This window comes from Nelumbo lutea, chromosome 2 (genome assembly GCF_056320005.1).
Source record: "Nelumbo lutea isolate HS-2025 chromosome 2, American lotus-T2T, whole genome shotgun sequence".
NCBI classification, from domain to species: domain Eukaryota; kingdom Viridiplantae; phylum Streptophyta; class Magnoliopsida; order Proteales; family Nelumbonaceae; genus Nelumbo; species Nelumbo lutea.
In genome coordinates, this window is record NC_142685.1 from 19,653,688 (window position 1) to 19,662,175 (window position 8,488).

Sequence of the window (8,488 nt, forward strand, 5' to 3'; positions counted from 1 at the left end):
AACTGTGTTTTTATTATATTTAAAAAAAAACATATTAAATTTTCATTGAAAACTTTTTCTATAAATTATGTGAAAATTTCACTACTAATTTCATAAAAATATTTTTTATGAACATGAATGGTCTCCTTTGTCTTATAGCTCCATTGTAGCAAACTTAAGTTTTGGAAGTATTGAGTGGTAAATCAAATGGATTAGATTGTTTCCCAAGTTTGCCAATTTCTTAAGAAAAGAAAAAAAGCAAAAGAAGAAATGAAGGGGCCCAAAAAATCGTTGAGCATCAAGAAGACAAAGTTCATGGGTCGTGTTATTTGAATACCTACAAACCATCAATCCACTAGCTTCAATTACCGGTTCATATTGAATTGCACCAATTTGGTTTCATCTATTTGGCCTAGTTATGCGATTTTGAAAATTAGAAGAGAAAATAAGAGAAAACTTTCACTAAAAACAATTTTATGAATTAGAAAATATCATAAAAAAAAAACAAGGAATGATAATACAAAAAAATTATTAACAATTTATTAATTAATAGAAAAGTAGATAAAATAAGGAAATTTTCTAAAAGAAATCAGAAAATAACAACAACATTAGAAACTTAGCATTTTAATTAATTGAGAAAATAAGAGAATTTTTCACTAAAAATAATAGAAACTTTTTAATATATTAAAATTAATATTTATTAAGAAAATATGAAAAAAAAAATCAATAGAAAAAATATAAATAAGGGAAACTTAAGAATCAACGGCTTACATTGCACGATTAACTTATTAATTAAAAGAAATTAACTAACTTAGTTTTATTAACTTACTCCAAAATTAGTAAAATCAATTTTATAAAAAATTAGCATTTAAATAAATAATAAAAAATACATAATTAAAAACAATAAAAATAGTTAACATACTTAGCAAAAGTTAATTTATTAGTTAAAATCAATACAAATTAATAAAAACATAATTTAATTAAAAGAAATAAAATTTAATTTTTAATTCAACTTAATAAAAGATGAACTCTCATTCTCCCTAATCCCTTCTAGATTTTTGTTTTTTTTAATTTATTTATTATATTCAGCTTGGTCCAATTAGAAATGTCCTAAAACTCTTGTTTAAGTATCACTTAACAAAGCCTACGCATCGCATTTAAGAGTTATAAAATTTATAAAATATAACCCAAAAATAGTTTGAGTTGGACTTGGTACCATTTGGCCCGACTCCTGCAACAATTTTATTAACAACACCGTTCATCGCACAGGGCCCGACTAAAATAAATAAATAAAACATACATGAAATAAGCTTAATGGTAGGATGATGATGGCTGAAGCGCCTGAGCCTTCTCCCCCAGATAGATGATAAAAGAGGGAATAACGCAACTGGAGAAAAAAAAAAATTGAAGGGATGAATCCGATGAAGAGCTCAGTTAGCCAAGTTTTCAGGGGGCTTTTGTTTCTTGCTTGTCCGAGAAATCCCTGTATGTTTGAAAAAAGTGTTTTAATGGGTTTATGAATATTGTCTTAATTTAAGAAAAGGAAAAGAAAAGAAATGTAAATTACCCCTTGAAACTTCTGAATATGAATGGGGGTTGTCTTGATGAAGATGAGGACTGTTCCAAGTCGAACTGCTGACACCCTCTACCGCAAGCTGCCATACAAACTTGAAGAGTAGAAGTGGGGAGCTTCATGCATACGGGCATGCAAGACATTCTACAATTGGCAGAAAGGCCCATTTGAAAGCTGGCCATCATCACCAGTGCACAGATCAAGAGAACTCCAACTGCTTTCCTGCAGGGCACCATGGTCGGCTGCTTCTGTGTGAAAGCAGGAGATCCTCTTGATCACCAGTGCTGTGGAATGTGGAAGATGGAAGAGGTTTGTTTAGGTGATTTATAGGTAGCTAGGTCAAGGGGTCCTCTCGCCCCATTGAGGGGTTGCTATAATTTGGGCTGAGACCCATGATTTTCTGTGGTGCCGAGGACAACCTGGACCTATAACTCGGATCACCTGCCAATAATATACATTTCAACTTCTGACACCGTACATCTTTATGAGTCCGGATCTTCTGCCCAAACAAATTCTGCTCATATCTACCTACATAACACGGAGAACATCTCATTCTTCTATATAGTATTATGCAAGGGGAGATGTTCCCAATTCACGGGGATAGTGTATTGTGAGTAGAGTGGGCAGAAAATCCGGAGTCCATCTTTAAACATGGTGGCTCCCATTTTCATGGTGAGAGGTGCGGTGTTAGATCAAGTTGATAGAGGTTGGGACATGATTTATTGGAGGAGATCCCAATTCAATTAAAGCATTGGGATGATTATATGAGAATTAATTGAGAAAATTCTCCCTTTTCCTTTCCATTTCACTCCTCTCTTTTGTCTCTTTAACTTATTTTGAATAAAAAAATGATATTTTGCCTTTAAATTATCTCAAATGCTGATGCGGACAACAGTTGCAATATATCCTTTTTTATTTTCTCTAAGAAAGGGCTGCAACTTGGGCCAGGTTAGCCCAAGCCCAATTTCGGATTCAAAGTTAGGTTGGGGCAACCTGACCCAACCCCACACTAAGGGTGCAATTTGGGTGGAGTTGGGTTGGGAATTTCTTAAATTTTTCATGGGCTTGAACCCTATGATCCGAATGTAATTGAAATTCTTTAAATTGAACAACCCAACTTATAATATATGATTTCAGATTTGCGCCCCACAAAATGTGCCCCACAGCAACCGTGCATCGGGAACATCTTCCACAGCAAACCCTTATATAACATCTGCATGCTAATAAAATATGTATCAAATATGTACCAAAAACTCTAAGGGGGTATTTGGCAATGTGATTGATTCTATTTTCTAAAAAAATAGAAACAACTACAATATCAGCAAAGCCAATGCATTTTTGCTGCGTGTGGCTGTTTTTTTATTCTGTTTTAGATGTTGTAACATAATTATTTTATTCTTTTTTTGTCTGTTTTTTGATAATGATGTCATTCTGAAACACCATAACTTTAAACAAAAAAGATGAGATACATCGAGTAATTGTATGAGCTAGCTGCTCCACTTTCAGATTTTGGGAGTATAAAGAACTGGGGTATTGGTGAATTCTCCTAGGTGTTTCCTACGGTCTGCGACGAGTCAATATTGGAATTTGTAAATTTTTATGTATTTTGTATTGTTTGATTAGGGTTTTTTGGTCATTAGAAATGCGTTTGTGGGTTGTAGTGTACTAATTTGATTTGTCTAGTTATAGTTGGTTGGTTAATGTATATATATAATCAAATTCGACCTGGGTTGGTCGGTTTTCTAGTTGATAGTGTGTGATCTGATGCTCTCTATTGGTAGACAATTCAGATGCCGGATTAGGTAGGCCGTTTGGTCAAACTGTAAAGAAAGGGAGAAAAGATCATAGTACTCGGGCTCCTTTACTCGGTTTGGGCACTCCAATGCTTAATTTAAAGAAATGGATTTTTCATAAAAGCTAGAAAGAGAGAGAGAGAGAGAGGTGGTTTCATGCTTGGAGGTGGAGAAGTGGACTCCACATAGGTAGGTAACGTTTACCCAATCCCGCCTAAAACGAGCAGGGTGATAACCAGTTCCTTCAACGTGGCATCGTGATCCTGGGGAATTTGGATGTGATAGTTCGCTTAAGGGGAGGTCACTCGGCACTAACGAGGCTCTCATAAGAGGGCCTCATCTTCCCAACAACCATCTAGGGCTAAAGCATCGAACCAATTCGGTCCCACTATGCTCTTTGTCGAGAATATCTATGAGCTTGTAGCTCGATATAGGGTTCCAATCTTCTAAATCAATTCGGATATTCCTTTCCCCTTGGGCAACACCTGTGGGAGCACATTGAAGATGAGGTCACTGTCTTTGAGGAGGCCCTAAAAGTAGGTCTTCGGTTCCCCTTTCATCCATTTATTCCCAAGGTGTTGAACTACTATAACATTAGCTTATATTAGTTTCATCCCAACTCTATTAGGACCCTGGTCGGCACCATTTCCTTTTGTCACCACACCGACTTCCCCCTATATCTTAAGACCTTCACCAACATATGCCATATAAAGAAAAATCATTCTAGTACTCCTGGGATGTACAATTACTACTTGTCCTATCGCCCCGGGTGTAAGCTACTGAATGACTTCCCATCCAAAGTACCGGCCTGAAAGATGAAGTATTCCTTCCTTGATCGAAGTGGCGGATGGCCATTCTTGACGACCTGGAGACAAGGATTAAAGTATTAGTATCAAGTATTGTATTAGACAACTTGGATATGGATACAGATATGGATATGCTTTGGAAATGCATGGATACAGATGAAAAATATGGATACCTTAGGGAAACACATAAAAATTTCATAACACATTAATAATATTAAATTTAAGGTCAAATAACCATAAATAATGTATAAATACATAGAAAATGTATATTTTAATGGTGTATATGAAAAAAAAATATTACAATTAATATAATATGATGCATATATACCATACAATTTTATTGATAATGTATCAATCAAGAGTCCAAAATGCAAAACATATTTTCCTATTATATTTTAATTATTATATCAATTATTTTCGATTTTACTATTTTTACTTTTTTTTTACATTAACAAAGAGGTCAACCAAATATTAAATTCAATATGTAAATTAAAATATCCATAAATAATTTATAAAAATGTTTAATCTCAACTTAAAATATATCAAATATATTAAATTTCTAAGATACATATCATATGAAAATTCATAAATTTTAACTTTTAAAATGATTATTCCACTATTATATTTTTATTCCTATAATTTTCTAATTAAAAATCTATTTTGGTATAAATGTAGATTAGTAGATTTGATATATTCAATTTAAGATTATATTCTTGAATATTTTATAAACAATGTTTTTATTTTCTAAATAATAAATATGATTTTATGTAATGTAAATTTATATATATATATATATATATATAGATAGATAGATAGATAGATAGATAGATAGATAGATATAGATATATCATGTGCAAATTTAAAATTTTTTTTGAGATTCAAACAATATTTTGATATAAATGTGTATTTTATATATTATTTATTTATATTGTTTTATAAAATACTAATTTTAAGTATTACTTTTTTTTTTTAATTTTTAGTTGGAGTTAACCATAATATGCATTTAAGTAATAAAGAAATAAATTTTGTATTTGGAGTGGTGTAATGGCTTAGTGGCACGAACGTTAAGTTGTCCTTTATTTCTTGACACAAATTTGAATCATTGCAACTTTCTTTTTTAGTAGAAGAGTATGCGCATGCGCATTTGTCTTGTGGGTAGCGTATCGTTCTACTCCATAGTGTGACAACGTGGCATTTGCGAGACTCGAGTTGATTATCTTGCACCATTCCTACTCCATAGTCTATTTGAAACTTCATCAATAGATAGTAGGTCGATACTACTGCTTGGAGGGCGTGCAAGATAGGCTGGCCTAGAATGGCATTGTAGGGAAAGGGAGTCGCGACCACTGGAAAGTCATGGTTGAAACGTATTGGATTTGGTGCCAATTCTGTTGTTACTGACACTCTCACCCGGACTAGGGGACACGCCACTTCTCCACTAAAGCTGACTAGGGGAACGTTGGCTGGCTACAGGTTTTTCTTCTCAAGCTCCATCCCAAAAAATAAAATTATACATTGAACACCCTTAGGGCCTGTTCATTATTTCCTCTTAATTCTTATCTCTTAAGAGTCATCTTTTAACTTCAAGAGAAAATTGGTTGTATGTTTCCTCTTATCTATAATCCGTTAAAGTGCAATCATACAATTTTTTGTTTTCTAACGATACCTCTAAAAAGACAAATAAAACTCTTATATGTAGGATGAAAATGGATATTGATAATTTTTAGAATTCAAAACAATATTCTCTACATTCAATGAAAGAAAAGTTCACCAATACCAATACACATCTTAATGTAATTATTGCACTTTCAGATATCAAGCCCTATAGCTTTGTAAATATTCATCTTTTTCCGAACTTGTGCAATTCACTCTCTTGTTCATAATGGAAAAATTATTTCACAAATCAGATGCCTTAGCTAATTTGGGCATTGATAGTGCTTCAAGCTACGCTTATTTCTCTGTTAACCATATGCCTATGTATGTCAAAGTTTTGGTTTTTGAGAATACACCGGTTTGTCGGTTCCCATATATACTTATTAAATTTTTTTTTATTTGGATCAGGTGGAGTGATTTTTGGGAGAGATTCGTTGTGTCTTAATTTAGGGCAAGGCGGGCCATCCCAATTAAGAAAATAAAAAAAAATGGATGACCCGTTCTAACAACAAAAATTACAGGCAAAAAACTGAGCGTGTGACTCACATATGACTTGAAAACGGAACCGTTTTGGCCACCGGTTTTTGGGTTAATGATTCGACTATTCGGTTCAAATGAATGGCCTGTTCTGACAACAAAAATTAAAAAAAATGATAAAAAATCATTGAACGGGTCAATGGTTCGATCGGCTGGGTCAATGGGTCATTGACCGATTCAACGATTTTTGGCTAGGGGCCGAGATTAGAATAAAATGGAACCGATTGCCTGGATGGTACCCAATTAAATAAAAAATAAAAAAAACAGCTAAAAACCATTAAACGGATTAACGGATCGACAGTTCAACTACTTGAATCAATGAATCGTTAACCGATTCAACAATTTTTTACTAGAAACTGAATCAACGGATCGACAACGATTCTATTCCAGCCTGTGCGAAGTAGGGCCCTCGGCTAGTCTTCTAATTAAAAGGATTCCTATTAAGCAGGAATTACAGTACGTACTAGTCCCCTACAATAAATTGTATCGTCATTTGAAATAAAGCATTGCCATTATCATATAATTAAGCCCCTTATTCCAATTATATATGTGGATTGACTACATGAATAATAAAATACCACTCTTGCCCTCATAATAAAATAAAAATAAAAGAAGGTTCATCAACTGAGAAAATACATGTTTTATTATTACAAACCCAAATTAAATTTAATATATATATATATACAAGCAGTAGACCAAGATAGCTAGCAATTATATACATCCAGAATGCAATGCAGGATTGCAGGGGGCTTCAATCCAAAAAGCTCCCCAATTGAACCTGAGAAGAAATATATATATATATATATATATATTCTCAGCTGCTTAATTAAGGTTATGTTTGGTTTGATGGAAAAGGTAATTAAGAAAAGGAAGAGAAATGTAGGGAAATTAATCTATACAAGATTTATAAAAGGGTTTCCTACATTTTTCTTCCTTTCCCTACATTTTCCTGAGTTGTTGTGATAGGCCGAACAGAAGAGAAGGAAAGAAAAAGGAAATGAAGAAGGGTGGGAAGCCAAAACTAAAGAAAGCGAATGGTGTATTCTATTACGCAGTAGAGTTGAGGTGTTGTTCTTCTTGAGGTACCCCCATCAGTCTGCAGCCATCGTCGCAACTACTTCGGCACATTTCTTCGGTTGCACCTTGCACGCCCATGCATACGGGCATGCAGTTCTGGAAACATCGGGCGACGTAGGTGTTGTACGCTCTGCACACTCCGATATCGCTCGTTATCAGCAAGGCCGTGATCAGAAGAACTGCGACTACTTTGCTGCAGGAGGCCATTTTTTATCTGATGAGAGAGATCAATTTGTGTATGAATTAATCTCTCAAGTATAGAAGATATATATAGACGACGATGCATGCATGCATGGGTTTGTGATGATCTATTTATATATAGTGGGATTCAATTAGAATTTAGAAGCAGCAAATTGATGGATGATATACCGTTAGTTTCTTGTATGAGGTGGTTATAATTTGGAGGAAAATATGGAAACGTAGAGCCAACGAAATTGCGTTGAAATTGTCTTGAACTGATTTTACATGTTAAGAAGAGTACTCCAAGTAGAGGATGGAGGAGAGTAGGGGTGGCAATTTTTCACTCAACCCACCTAGTATCTAATCCGCCTATTTACTTGGTGGGTTGTGTGATCAACTTGTCACCCAATCTGCCCATTTAAATGGGTTGGGTTGGGTTAATTATTACAGACATTAGTATTAATTCTTTAGCCTTTTATTTTATTTTCTTCATTTGAATTAAATAATTTATAATTAATGTATTAATTTTATATTAATTATTGACTAAATTTAGTTTTGTCTTAAATCAATACACTTCACCCATCCAAATCAATTTGACTCAAGTCCGGACTAGTTCAACGTGGTCTGACCCGATCCAACATATACCGATCCGAGTCGACCCGAATCCGAAATAAACATCAGACAGGATGGCTCAATACCACTTGCTTTGAACCTTCACCACTTGTGTAAATAACAACTACTATTACCACTAAGCTATGACTACCTTATTTGTTAAAAGGAGTTAGTTTTTTGTTTCAAGTACATAAATATAAGATTAATGGGTTTGGGTTGAACCAAAGCCATTTAATTTTATATAACTGGGTCATTAACAGGCTGGTGGGTTAAATGGA

At 33.9% G+C, this 8,488-nt stretch overlaps 1 long non-coding RNA gene across 1 annotated transcript; it reads right to left on the minus strand.

Moving 5' to 3' along the window:
• Positions 1 to 1,135: 1,135 nt before the first annotated feature.
• LOC148869004 (uncharacterized) lies at positions 1,136 to 1,893 on the minus strand. Its single transcript, XR_016107769.1, has 2 exons — positions 1,547 to 1,893; positions 1,136 to 1,462 (listed from the first exon to the last, which is right to left on the minus strand). It is a non-coding gene; the product is annotated as an uncharacterized LOC148869004 (long non-coding RNA).
• Positions 1,894 to 8,488: the final 6,595 nt, after the last annotated feature.